The 13297-nt window shown below is 35.3% G+C and overlaps 1 long non-coding RNA gene and 1 other non-coding gene across 3 annotated transcripts in view; both read right to left on the bottom strand.

Annotated features, from left to right (window-relative positions):
* The window catches only part of LOC140700191 (uncharacterized), a 28446-nt gene that overhangs the window by 11159 nt on the left and 3990 nt on the right, over positions 1–13297 (bottom strand). The gene's annotated exons all lie outside the window — the stretch shown is intronic.
* On the bottom strand, positions 90–196 carry LOC116282718 (U6 spliceosomal RNA). The gene has a single exon (XR_004192300.1). It is a non-coding gene; the product is annotated as a U6 spliceosomal RNA (small nuclear RNA).

A 13297-nucleotide genomic window follows, 5' to 3' on the forward strand; every position in this document is an offset into this window, starting at 1 on the left:
AGATCTTTCTTTCTTTTTCTCTCTCTCTCTCTCTCTCTCTCTCCCTCCCTCCCAAAACGAGCTGCCAACAGCACTTGATTTCTTCTTTAAAAATTATGGAACACTTCACGAATTTGCATGCCATCCTTCTGCAGGGGCCATGCTAATCTTCTCTGTATCATTCCAATTTTAGTGTATGTGCTGCCAAAGCAAGCACCAGCAAAAGTATTTCTAAGAGGGAAGTTCATAGCATTCCAGACCTCCCTCAAGAAGCAAGAAAAATCTCAAATAAACAACCTAACTCACTACATTAAAAATTAGAAAAAGAACAAAGCCCAAAGTCAGCAGAAGGGAGAAAGATCAGCAGGAAATAAATAAAATAGAGATCAAAAGATCAGTAAGAGAAGATTAACAAAACCCAGGGGTAGTTTTTTGAAAAGATAAAATTGATAACCTTTAGCAAGGCTCACCAAGAAAAGAGAGGACCCAAATAAAGAAAGAAAAGAGGAGATATAAAAAAGCATAAGATGACACTATAAACAGTTATCTGCCAACAAATTGGACAACCTAGGAGAAATGAACAAATTTCTAGAAACATACGTCCTGCCAAGACTGAGTCAAGAAGAAACTGAACAGACCAATCACTAGAAGTGAAGGTGAATCTGTAATAAAACAAAAACAAAAAAACTCCCAGCAAACAAAAATCAGGACCAGACAGCTTCATAGGGGAATTCTACCAAACATTTAAAAGAGAACTAATACCTATCCTTCTCAAACTATTACAAAAAAAATGGAGGGGATAACACATCCAAATTCATTTTATGAGGGCACCATCACCCCAGTACCAAAACCAGACAAAGATACTACAAAAAAAGATTAAAAAGCCAACATCTCTGATGAATATAGATGTAAAAATCCTCCACAATACTAGGAAACTGAATCCACCAATATGCAAAAGGATCATACACCATCAAGTTGGATTTATTCCAGTCACAAGGATGGTTCAACATATGCAAATCAATGTGATACACCATTAACAAAAGACAAAATCACATGATCATCTCAGATGCAGAAAAAGCATCTGACAAATATCAACATCCATTCATTAAAAACTCCCAAAGTGGGTACAGAAGGAACTTACTTCAATACAGTGAAGTCCGTATATGACAAACCCACAGCCAGCATAATACTCAATGGTGAAAAGATGAAAGCCTTCCTGCTAAATTCAGGAACAAGACAAGGATGCCCACTTTCACCACCTCTATTTCCCACATTATTGGAAGCCCTAGCCACAGCAGTCAGACATAGCCATCAGACAAGAAAAAGACAGAAGTTATAGAAAGCCCTAAAAGGTCCACACAAAAACTACTAGAGCTGATTGAAGAATTCAGCAAGGTAGCAGGTTACAAGATTAACATTCAAAAATCAGTTGCATTTCTTTACAATAATGATGAATCAACAGAAAAAGAAAGTAAAGAAATAATCCCCTTTAAAATAGCACCCAAAGTAATAAAATACCTAGGAATAAATCTAACCAAGGAGGTGAAAGACTTATACACAGAGAACTGTAAAACACTGATTAAGGAAATTAAAGAAGACTTTAAAAAATGAAAAGATATCTCATGCTCCTGGACTGGAAGGATCAATATTGTTAAAATGGTCATATTACTCAAGGCAATCTACAGATTTAATGCAATCCCTATCAAATTACCCAGGACATATTTCACAGAACTAGAACAAATCATAATAAAAAATTATAATAAATCATAATAAAATTTATATGGAACCACAAAAGACCTAGAATTGCCAAAACATTACTGAAGGAAAAGAAAGAGGCTGGAGGAATAACTCTCCCAGACTTCAGACAATACTACAGAGCTACAGCAATCAAGACAGCATGGTATTGGTACAAAAACACACATACAGACCAATGGAACAGAATAGAGAGCCCAGAAATGAACCCACAAAATTTTGGTCAACTAATCTTTGACAAAGGAGGAAAGAACATACAATAGAATAAAGACAGTCTCTTCAGCAAATGGTGTTGGGAAAACTGGACAGCAGCATGTAAATCAATGAAGCTACAACACTCCCTTACACCATACACAAAAATCAACTCAAAATGGATCAAAGACTTAAACATAAGACAAGATACAATAAACCCCCTAGAAGAAAGCATAGGCAAAACATTATCTGACATACATCTCAAAAATGTTCTCCTAGGGCAGTCTACCCAAGCAATGGAAATAAAAGCAAGAATAAACAAATGAGACCTAGTTAAACTTATAAGCTTTTGCACAGCAAAGGAAACCATAAGCAAAACAAAATGACAACCTAAAGAATGGGAGAAAATTTTTGCAAAAGATGAAACTGACAAAGGCTTGATCTCCAGAATATATAAGCAGCTCATATGACTTAAATAAGAATAAAACAAACAATGAATCCAAAAATGGGCAGAAGACCTAAACAAGCAATTCTCCAATGAAGAAATACAAATGATTAATAGGCACATGAAAAAATGCTCAATATCACTAATTATCAGAGAATTGCAAAACTACAATGAGGTATCACCTCACACCAGTCAGAATGGCCACCATTCAAATGTCCACAAATGATAAATGCTGGAGAGGCTGTGGAGAAAAGGGAACCCTCCTTCACTGCTGGTGGGAATGCAGTTTGGTGCAGCCACTGTGGAAAACAGTATGGAGATTCCTCAAAAGAGTAGGAATAGACTTACCATATGACCCAGTAATCCCTCTCCTGGGCATATATCCAGAAGGAAGCCTACTTCAAAATGACACCTGCACCTGCAATGTTCATAGCAGCACTATTTACAATAGCCAAGACATGGAAACAGCCTAAATGTCCATCAACAGATGACTGGATAAAGAAGAAGTGGTATATTTATACAATGGAATACTATCCAGTCATAAAAATGACAACATAACGCCATTTGCAGCAACATGAATGTTCCTGGAGAATGTCATTCTAAGTGAAGTAAGCCAGAAAGGCAAAGAACAATACCATATGCAATCATTCATATGTGGAATCTAAAAAAAAAAAAAGAAAGAATGAAAGAAAAAGACAAATGAACATAAATACAAAACAAACAGACTCATAGACATACAATACAAACCTGTGGTTGCCAGCAGGGAGAGGGGTGGGAAGGCATAGACTGGGAGTTCGAAATTTGTAGATACTGACAGGTATATATAGAATAGATAAACAAGATTATACTGTATAGCACAGAGAAATGCATACAAGATCTTGTGGCAGCTCACGGTGAAAAAGGATGAGACAATGAATATATGTATGTTCATGTATAACTGAAAAATTGTGCTCTACACTGGAAATTGATACAACATTGTAAACTGACTATAACTCAATAAAATAAAATTTAAAAAAGAGAAATAAACGCAGACATCTACTGTCAATCTATGACAAAGGAGACAAGAATATACAATGGAGAAAAGACAGTCTCTTCAACAAGTGGTGCTAGGAAAACTGGACAGCTACATGTAAAATGATGAAATTAGAACATTCCTTTATACCATATATAAAAATAAACTTAAATGGTTTAAAGATCTTAATGTAACACCTGAAACCATAAAACTTCTAGAAGAAAACATAGATGGACATAAATTGCAGCAATATTTTCTTGGATCAGTCTCCTAAGGCAACAGAAATGAAAGCAAAAACAAACAAGTGGGGCCTAATTAAACTTAAAAGCTACTGCATAGCCAAGGAAACCATTGACAAATAGAAAAGACAACCTATGGAATGGGAGAATATATTTGCAAATGATGTGGTCAATAAGGGGTTAATATTCAAACTATAGAAACAGCTCATACAATCCAACAGCAAAAAAAAAAAAAAACAATCCAATCAAAAAATTAGAAGACTCGGGGTTGGGGTGTATAGCTCAGTGGTGGAACACATGCTCGGTGTGCATGAGGTCCTGGGTTCAATCCCCAGTGCCTCTCTTAAGGGATAAAAAAGGGAGAGGAGGGGAATCTGAATACACATTTTTCCACAGAAGACATATAAATGGCCAACAGGCACATGAAAAGATGTTCAACATCGCTAATCATCAGGGAAATGCAAATCAAAACCACAATACGGTATCACTTCACACCTGTCAGAAATAGCTATCATGTTAAAAATAACAAATGTTGGATGTGGAGGAAAGGGAACCCTCATACACTGTTGGTGGGAAGATACACTGGCACAGTCCCTGTGGAAAACAGTATGGAGGTTCCTCAAAACACTAAAAATATAACTACTATATCAACCAGCAATCCCACTCCTAGGCATATACCCAGAAAAAAACAAAAACAGTAATTCAAACAGATACATGCACTCCAAAGTTCATAGCAGCACTATTTACAATAGCCAAGACAGGGAAGCAACCCAAGTGCAAATCAACAGATGATTGGTTAAAGAATATGTGGTATATGTATATACAATGGAATATTATTCATCCATAAAAAGAATGAAATACCGCTATTTGCAGCAATGTGGAATATTGTACTTAGTGAAATAAGGCAGAAAGGCAAATACTATGCGATATCACGTACATATGGAATCTATAAAATAATACAAATGAATGTATATGCAAAACAGAAACAGACTCACAGATATAGAAAACAAACTTGTGGTTAGCAAAGGGGTAGAGGGAAGCGAGGAGAGACAAATTAGGGGTATAAGAATAACAGATACAAACTAATATATATAACATAGGTAAGCAACAAGGATATACTCTGTAGCACCAGAATTATACCCATTATTTTATAATAACCTATAACAGAATACTAAAAAAATACTGAATCACTATGCTATACACCTGAAACTAATACAATATTGCAAATCATCTATATTTCAATAATTTAAAAAATTGCAACAATAAAAAGAAAAAAATGAGAAAATATTTTGTCAGGAATCCAGGTAATTACAAGGAGTAAACGAGTGATGATATATATGGAGCAGTATTAACAATATGGTCTTTTCATAGAAAACAAATTTATGATTATCAAGGGGAAAGGGCTGGGGGAAGGATAAACTGGGAGTTTGGGATTCACAGATACAAGCTACTATATACAGAACAGATCAAGAAAAAAGTCCTACTGTATAGCTCAGGGACCTATATTCAATAGCTTGTAATAATATATAATGAAAAAGAATATAGGTATAGCTGAATCACTATGCTGTACGCCAGTAACTAACACAACATTGTAAATCAATTGTATGTTAAAAAAATTCAAATTATCACGCTGTAAAGAAAAAAACCAAACCAAACCAATGTGATCCTCTAAGAATTAGGCAGTCTTGTACTAGGCAGTCTCTTAAGTGGGATCAAAGTCAATAAAATCCTAAAGTCTTTGTCAAATCTTAGAGAAGTAAAATACATGATTAAAAACAGGGAAAAAATGCAGAACTGGTACTAAACTAAGACAGATACAACAGTCAAATGTTTTTAAGTTATTTGGCAGAAAATACATATATATATATATATATATATATATATATATACACACACACATATATATATACACACACACACATATACATACAGAAGAAAGGAAATAATACCTCCAATTTTAAATTGTGTATTGTCTCTTGGTAGAGAGATTATGAGTGATTTTCATTTCCTTAATAAATTATTTATCTTCTAAAATTTGTTTTAGAATGAATATTTTACCTTTATAACTACAACAATTTAACAGCAAGTATTAGGTCAAATTATGATGACTCAATATTTAATTTTTATTGGAAAGGAGAATGCTTTTTATTAGCCAACCCCAGGAAAGCTAACTTTGAAAATCCATAAAATGCCCTTGTTTCCATTTTAAGAGACTCTGTATGATGAAATAGTCATTCCAATTCTTGTGTTTTTATTTAGTTGGATAAAGATTAAAATTTATAACCCAAATATAGACGAGTTCTCATTTGGAGCTCGGAAAGTCAAAAGATGACATAATCCAATTCTGATTATTCATGGGGCAGATAATTCTTTCATCTTTTTTTTTTTTACATTTTTATTGATTCATATTCATTTTACAGTGTTGTGTCAAATTCCAGTGCTCAGTACAATTTTTCAGTCATACATGGACATATACACACTCATTGTCACATTTTTTTCTCTGTGATTTATAACATTTTGTGTATATTTCCCTGTGCTATACAGTGTAATCTTGTTTATCTGTTCTACAATTTTGAAATCCCAGTCTATCCCTTCCCACCCTCTACCCCGCCCCCCCCGTAACCACAAGTCTGTATTCTCTGTCCATGAGTCTATTTCTGTCCTGTATTTATGCTTTGTTTTTGTTTGTTTGTTTGTTTTTGTTTTTTAGATTCCACATATGAGCGATCTCATATGGTATTTTTCTTTCTCTTTCTGGCTTACTTCACTTAGAATGACATTCTCTAGGAGCATCCATGTTGCTGCAAATGGCATTATGTTGTCGGTTTTTATGGCTGAGTAGTATTCCATTGTATAAATATACCACATCTTCTTTATCCAGTCACCTGTTGATGGACATTTAGGTTGTTTCCATGTTTTGGCTATTGTAAATAGTGCTGCTATGAACATTGGGGTGCAGGTGTCATCCTGAAGTAGATTTCCTATTTTGTTCCTTTTTTTTTTTCTTCACATTTTTAATTTTCCTAACATTTGAGAAAATAAGGCAATGGCTTTAATAAGTCAGCAGGTGGAGATGTTGAGCTGTCCTTGTTAATGTGACAAGTCAAATTAGTGGTTGCAAACTATAGTCATGGGACATTGGAGAATTTATTTAAAATGCAGATCCCCAGTCTCTACCCACAGAGTTAATTTAGAAGGACTTTGATGGGGCCTTGGAATCTGAATTTTAACACCCCTTTCCACCACATGCCCCGCTTCATCCTCTCCAAGTGATCCTGATACAGGCTGGCCCATGAACCACAGTTTGAATAACTGATATCTGAACCCATGAAAAACTGATATTTGAAGCCATATGTGTGTGTGTGTATACATTTAGAGAAAGTACAAACTGAGGGGAAGAAAAAGAGTAAAACAAATTCCTGGGGAACCCTAACATCTAAAGGAGTATTGAAAGAAGAACTAGCAAAGTGCTGAGAAGTTGTCATAATAAGAGGGGGTAGCTATGGAAGCCAAAGGAAGACAGAGTAAGGGAAGAAAAAAGAGTGGTTGATAGGTCTGACTGTCGCTGAGAGTCAAGGGAGGTGAGGGCCAGAAAATGTTCATCTGATTTAGCAATATGGAGCTCACTGTCACTTCAGAGCCATCACTGTTTTGAAGAGGTGGGAGGGGCCAAAGTTGGTTTAAAAAGCATACATGGGAGGAGAGGAAATTGAGGCACTGATCTTAGATATTTTTTCCTAGAACTTTGGCTGCTAAGAGGAAGAGAGGGGAGCAGCAGTTTGTTGGGAAATAAGGCCCAGGAATTTAAGTTGAGAGATTTGAATATTTGTAAATGTTAATGGGAGGGAACAGAACAGAGAAAGAAAAATAATGGATAATCTAAGATTCTTGGAAGACAAGAGGCCATTAGAACTCAGAACACAGGAGGAGGGACATCTCTGTTAGTCTCAGGGGAACAAAGAATGGACATAGATGCAGGTAGGTTGTAACTTTGATGGCAGAAGCTTTGGGGGCTTCAGTCTGAACTATTACCTCAGAAAAAAACAGGAAGATCAAATACTAAGAATGAAGTGGGGGTGGCAGGGTTGAAAGTTGAATAGAAAACACTTCCTGGAGAATAAATTGACTACAGGGAAATGGGAGAACTGGGGGCAATGTTAGGGGCCTGACTGAAGCTAGAACTCAAATTTTCAGTGTTACACGTTTGCCCCATTAGGTGCTTTTCTTCAGCGGCAACAGAGCTGGGGTAGGCACAGAGAAAGATAGGAGGCTTTTTGCGAGAATAACACTTTGCCAGACACAGTGAAAGTGTGTTTGTCGTTTGCAAGAGACTGAGTGCGATGATAGGGTTTGAGCCTAAGACAACAAGAGGGGGACTCATGAAGAGAGGAAAAGTAAAAAGCTAATGGACTGGAAGTCCTGATGAGTCTGGCAAATGGTTATGGTGGGAACAGAGGAGACTCAGTGAGCTGGAAAGGTAGGAGGAATTGTTCTGAGGGAGGAACTTTGAAGGTGGAGCATCTTCAGGTGCAGCCATAGGAGTTGGAGGGCTTTACATGGAGTGCAGGGGCAGGTCACTTTAGACAAGGACCTTGAACTGAGAGGCCAAAGGATGAGGGCAGGAGCCAGCGTGAGGAGATTATCAGATGCCATAGTGTTCAGTGAATGAACAGGAGTGACCAAGAGGTTCAGATTAAGGCTGCTTGGAAGTTGAATTTCCCAAATTAAGCTTTGTTTTCAACTGTGATTGCAAAAATATTAATAGTTACGTATAATATGTCCTTTTCAAACTTTCCAAGGAGGCTCCTTTGTTTTGGAGAATGGAATGCAACAGAAACATGAAAGTTATATTGTTTACAGAAGAAAGTGACCAAGTGACCCAAAAGGGAAGATCTAGGGTAATAGGAAAGAGGAAAACTAGAGGTGTAGCGGGGAGGTGAGTAAGTAAGAGGTGGTGTGGGAGGGAAGTGGCAACTGCCATGAAGCTCTCCTAGGGGATCTTGGAAGGAAAGGGCTCCCTGGTTAAAGGGATGTCTGGGAAGTTGTTCTGTTTGATGTGCAAAGTGTCAATTCACTAAACTTTTAACAAAAATCAATGTAATTTGCCAATTACAGGCAGAACTGGACAGGACAACATGTGAAAGGCTGGCCTCAAGATTGTGAGAACAGTGACTACCACAGGGTCCTTTTCCTTTTGATTGAATAGCTGTCAACTTCTTAGGTCTTTTTTGGGAAATACTTCCTGAAAGACTCAAATGCCTTGTGATGTTTTATATAATCTAAGTAACTCATATTTGAAAACACTGTTATATTTTCCATCCGAAAACATACATTTGCTGATAAAATATTTACTCTAATTTTTAGAAAAATTTTAATGTTATTAATTATGTCTGGCATTGGTAGACAATCATATGTTTGATATTCAGACAATAGTCTACCAGTGACTCAACAAGTACCATTATAATATTCTCAATATTGATAGCTTATATCTATTGAGTACTTGCTATATGCTACTGAGTGCCTACTAAGAGTTTTTATGCATCATTTCACTTTTTAAAATCCACAATTCTATGAGGTAAATACTATTATTATGTCTATTATGTTAGTGAAGAAAGAAACAGAGGTTAAAGAAGTCAAATAATTTGACCAAGGTCTCATAGTTAATGAGTGTCAAAGCCAAATTTAATTTTGTCGGATTTTTATGTAACATTTTAAACCATTTTTATGAGTTTCTCCTTGAATAATATTATACTTAACTTCTAAGATTTTGGAATTCCTTTTGGTAGAAGAAGTGATTGCTAGCTACTCACCTATATCCTTGTTCTTCTCTTCTGGGCCCTCAGCTGGGCAACATTTGCAAGCCTTCCTTGCTGTTAGGTGTGACTAGGTGGCTGCTTTCTAGCCAATAAAATGTGAGCTGAAATGATGTGTGCCACTTCCAAGCCTAGCCCATAAAAACTTCCCTCCAGCTGGCTGTGATGGAGACCACGTCTAGGGCAAACTTGGAAGTCACATGTTGAAGATGGCAGTTTCCATCAGCTTTGGTCCCTGACTGACCACATGGATGAAAACTGCCCTGAGGACCTATTCACTTGCCCAGTACTGTTACAGGAGAAATAAAATTTTGTTTAAGTCATTATACATGGATTTATTTGTTGTAGTAATAGTCCATTCTAGTTAATTACAAACTAGGTAAAAAAATAAATTTGTTATGCACTTCTATATCATTCAGAATTGCATTTGGCTGCATTTCATATAGTGACTTAACCAAATATAAATACTCACATCTCAGCAGAGATACAGGGAAGTGCAAAATATGAAAGAGATTTGTGATAGCTTATTTGCAAAGATGGTCACAATAATCCTTCCTGTCCCTGTATGCGCAAACTTTTGCATCGTGACTATGCTGCTCCTCCCATCAATTTACTAGAATTTATGTCTTTACTCTTTTTTTCTTTAATTAAAAAAATTTGTTTAGAGGGGAGGTAATTAGCTTTAATTATATATTTTTTAATGGAGGGACTGGGGATTGAACCCAGGACCTCCTACATGCTAAGCATGCATTCTACCAGTGTATGTCTCTACTCTTTAAAGTTGGGCTTGGATATTTGAATAGCTTTGGCACATGGAACACGTACAGAGGCTTGAAAAGTGCGCTTTGGAGCTTGCCCTTTTTTGGCTTCAGTTGGAACCCTGAAACCTTAATGTGAATGAGCCTGAGCTAGCCTCCTGGAGAGTCCGCATGGAGAACTGAAGCACCTGAATCAACAGACTGCAAACCCCCAAATATGTCAGCAAAGACATATCAGATCCTCCAGCCCCCACGGGTCTGTCAGATGACTGCTGTCGTATAAGTTACAGGGGAGTTCAGTCCAAAGCAATGGCCCATGAACTTTTGAACAAATAAAATGGTGTTTTTTTAGCCACTAAGTTTTAGGGTGGTTTATTATGTAGCAATAGATAACTGATAGAAGTTAACAGGTATCATAGACAGAATAAGATCTAATAAAATTTAATAGAGTCCTAGATAGAATGAAGAGAGAATAGTTAAGAGTTTTCCATAAAATTTGTTTCTATGAAACAAATGAATCTATAGATCTATGAAGGACCAAAGGGGACAAATAAGAATCCACATCTAGACATATTGTAATGAAACTATAGGACACCAGAAACAAAGTAGCCAGACAGAATATTCAGACCATTATTAAAAGGAACTACAACTTGAATCTAAAAAAAAAAAGAAAAGAAAAGAAAAAAAAGAAAGAAAGACAAACGAACTTATTTACAAAACAGAAACAGACTCACACACATAGAAAACAAACTTATGGTTACCAGGGGGAAAGGGAGTGGAAAGGGATAAACTGGGAGTTTCAGATTTGCAGATACTGGCTGGTATATATAAAATAGATAAACAAGTTTATCCTGTATAGCACAGGGAACTATATTCGATATCTTGTAGTAGCTTACGGTGAAAAAGAATATGAAAATGAATATATGTATACCCATGTATGACTGAAATGTGGTGTTGTACACCAGAAATTGACACAAGATTGTAAACTAACTATACTTCAATTAAAAAAAAAGAGTCAAAAAAAAGGAACTACAACTTGATAAATTGCCTATGAAGCAACAATGAGCAGACTCAACAGCATCAATGGAGGCATATATTTGAAGTGCTGATAAAAAATAACTATCAACTCAGAAAATGATCTTTCAAGATAAAGGCAAAATAAGGACAATTTCTGGTAAGTGAAAAATGAAAGCTTACTACCAAGAGAAATTTTAAGGGATGTTATTTAAGGAAAAAGGAAAAGGATGCCAAATTACTCCTTTTTGGATCTTGGCCTAAGATCCAAAAAGAAATAATTTCTGAGCACAGAAATTGGCAAATACATAAGTAAATTATCAACTGACTGTATATATTAATATATACAATAATAATAGTGTTTAACTTTTAGGAATAAAGCCAGAAAAAAATAGATAACAATAGCACATAAATCAGGAGGGGATGAGTGGCATCAAAGTGTTTCAAAGTGTTCCGAGAAAAAGTATTCAAAATGAAATGGTTAATATTAGACTTTGTGAAAAAAACACAAAGCATAAATACAAAACAGAAATAGACTCACAGACATAGAATACAAACTTGTGGTTGCCAAGGAGAGGGGAGGGTGGGAAGGGATAGACTGGGATTTCAAAACTGTAGAATAGATAAACAAGATTATACTGTATAGCACAGGGAAATATATACAAGATCTTATGGTAGCTCACAGAGAAAAAATGTGACAATGAATATATATATGTTCATGTATAACTGAAAAATTATGCTCTACACTGGAATTTGATACAACATTGTAAAATGATTATAAATCAATAAAAAATGTTAAAAAAATTAGACTTTGTGTGAATGTTAAAGCACAGGAGCTAAAAATTTAGTGTGTAACTTCCAAGCCAGTAGAGGAAAGTAAAATGTGAAATTAAAACAAAACCAAAAAACTCCATTCAACACAAAGCACAAAAGGAAAAAAAGAAAACCTAAGGAGAAAAAAAAAAACACCAAGTAAATTTGGTAGGAAGCCCAAAAGTATGAGTTAGTCACAGTAAATGTTAATGGACTAAACTTACTTACCAATTGAAAGAGATTATTATATTTATCATAAAACAAAACCAGATATACACAATTGGATACACATGAAATATAAAAGGATATGGAAAGTTTGAAAGTAAACAGGAAAAGATATCATAGATAAATATTAAAGAAATGTGGGAAAATTTCATTGCTATCAAACAAAATAGAATTTTAATAAAAAAGCATTATTAGGGTCCCCACATAATGATTAAAGGTCCAACTGACAGAAGATGTATACATTCTAAACTTGCACACACCTAATTAAATAGCTTCAAGATACAAAAATCAAGCCAATAGCACTATAAGGAAAAATTTATAAATCCCCTATCAGATTTTAACACATATCCAATCACTCCTCAGTTATTCCTAGACCAAGGAGACAACGATATTAGCAAAGATATAAAAGATTTGAATGACACAATTAGAAAGCTTGATACATCTTGGACATATCTAGAACTCAGCACCTCCAAATTACAGCATATCCATTCTTATCAAGCACAGATAGAATATTTTTAAGAAAGACCTTGCGTTAGGTTAACACATTTCAAATCATAGGTGTGATTCAGATTAAGGGGGTATCATCCAGTAAGAATATCCCAAAGATAAATTTTAAAAACCAAATTTACTTGAAAGGCTAAAAACACACATTAAGCAACTCACAAGTCAAGGAAGAACTCATAATGAAGTTTTTAAAATACTTGGAACTGCATGGTAATGAAAATATATCCTATCACAACTTGTAGAGTTCAGCTACATAGAGGGAAATTCGTCATCTTAAATGAGTACCTTGGAAAGGAGACAGGCTGAAAACAAATACTCTAAGGGTCTAATGTAAAAAAATTAGAAAAAGAAAAATAAAAGAAAGTAGAGGTAAGGAGATAATAAAGCAGAAATTAATGAAATAGAAAATTAAGACTAACAGGAAAAAATCAATAACATACAAATTTTTTAAAAAGACTAATGGCATGGATACATCTTTGGTGATATTTTAAAAATAAGGAAAGATTTGGGGGAGAGTTTGGCACATGGAGGTCAATGGTGGCCCCCAGAAT

The sequence above is a fragment of the Vicugna pacos genome, chromosome 12 (genome assembly GCF_048564905.1).
Source record: "Vicugna pacos chromosome 12, VicPac4, whole genome shotgun sequence".
NCBI classification, from domain to species: domain Eukaryota; kingdom Metazoa; phylum Chordata; class Mammalia; order Artiodactyla; family Camelidae; genus Vicugna; species Vicugna pacos.